Below are 1,588 nucleotides of genomic sequence, written 5' to 3' on the forward strand. Positions count from 1 at the left end.
CTAATCCGAGCACCCCTTAAAAAATTTCCTTCCTATTTTTTTATTAAGGCTGGGGGGATGGGGGCCACGGCCCCTGTAGGCTACAACGTAGCTCCACCGCTGGTAGAACACCCGACTAGCTGGTTGGCTCCATGCTTATGTGTTGCTTATTATTCGTTAGTTACCTAGGCTCGGTCCATGTACTTTATGCAAGAGTTCATGTATAGCTTGGGATCTAGAAGTTACATAAGTCATTTTGGGAAGCATGTTGCTACTCTGTTATTTTGGTCATTACCAACTAATGTTACTATGCACAATACTACCTAGACAATGATGCCCTATATAGACACCGCTTCATCGGTTCCTAAATTTGCTGGGACTGGCTGGTTCTATGTATTTCTTAGTACTCCCTCCGTTCCGTTTTAGTCTGCGTCTTAGATTTGTCTCAAGTCAAATTTTGTAAGCTGACCAACTTTTTATATTAAAACATATCAACATCTACAATACCAAATAAATCTAATATTAAAATATATTATACAATGCATGTAATGATATTGATTTGGTATTAAAAATATTGATGCTTTTCTCTACAAACTTGATTAAATTTTACAAAGTTTGACTTCAGTCAAAACTAATATACAAAGTAAAAAGGACTGGACGGAGGATGTCTGAAGACAGAGTTAGATATTGTTGGTTCTGGCTAGTACAATATTCCTCAACTATTTGCACCATCAAAAGAAAAAGTAGGTCCATCTTTCGTCACTTTAATTATGAAAAATCCTATATCATTCTGCTGCAAAATATGAATGGACGCGGCACCGCGCGCCTGTGTGAATTGATGAGACGATGATGAAATATGCATAAAGGCTCTTGAAAAGAAGATCGATCCGAGTCACATATGTATGTCTATCGGTATGTGTGGTGTAAACGTTGCTCTCAAGCAAGAAAGAGTCGACGCACTGTGACGGTGATCCGATTATCTTAAACGTACATGCACTAATTAAACTTAATAGCCTTTTCTTTCTTTTTCCCGTTTCTTTTACCAAGAATCATCGGTTTCTTTCTTGTCGTGGCAAGAATCACAATTTGCACTCCCTCGCGTCTCGCTTGGTTTGTGTGTGCGTGAGTGCGTCGGCAGCTGCGCGCAAGAACGCTCCAGCTACTACTCCGCACATCTAGTTAAAAAAAAAACTACTCCGCGCATGCACACTTGCCCAAGTCGTAATGCATCTTTGAATGCAAATATTACCTCACACAAATTGATTTCCATGGAATATTCATTTTTTGGTAAAAAGAAAAAATAAAGAGAAAAATGGGGCATTCCGAGAATTGAACTCGGGACCTCTCGCACCCTAAGCGAGAATCATACCACTAGACCAAATGCCCTTTGATGCTGCGTTTTCCGAAAGCAGCAATTTATCCTACTATGATACATGCGTGAGTACTGCCCACACGATGATCTGAATATTTTTTCTTTTTCCAGAAAACACGACGACCCGAATCTGAGATGGGAGTCAACTCTCTTGTGGATTCTTGATTTTTTTTTTAAAACCTCTCTTGTGGATCTGGCCATCATGCGAGCTTACATGACATGCACTCACAGTGAGTG

At 39.9% G+C, this 1,588-nt stretch overlaps 1 non-coding gene across 1 annotated transcript; it reads right to left on the reverse strand.

Annotated features, from left to right (window-relative positions):
• Positions 1-1,293: 1,293 nt before the first annotated feature.
• Positions 1,294-1,365, reverse strand: TRNAP-AGG (transfer RNA proline (anticodon AGG)). Its single transcript has one exon. It is a non-coding gene; the product is annotated as a tRNA-Pro (tRNA).
• Between the last annotated feature and the right edge of the window lie 223 nt (positions 1,366-1,588).

This window comes from Triticum aestivum, chromosome 7D (genome assembly GCF_018294505.1).
Source record: "Triticum aestivum cultivar Chinese Spring chromosome 7D, IWGSC CS RefSeq v2.1, whole genome shotgun sequence".
In the NCBI taxonomy this organism is placed as follows: domain Eukaryota; kingdom Viridiplantae; phylum Streptophyta; class Magnoliopsida; order Poales; family Poaceae; genus Triticum; species Triticum aestivum.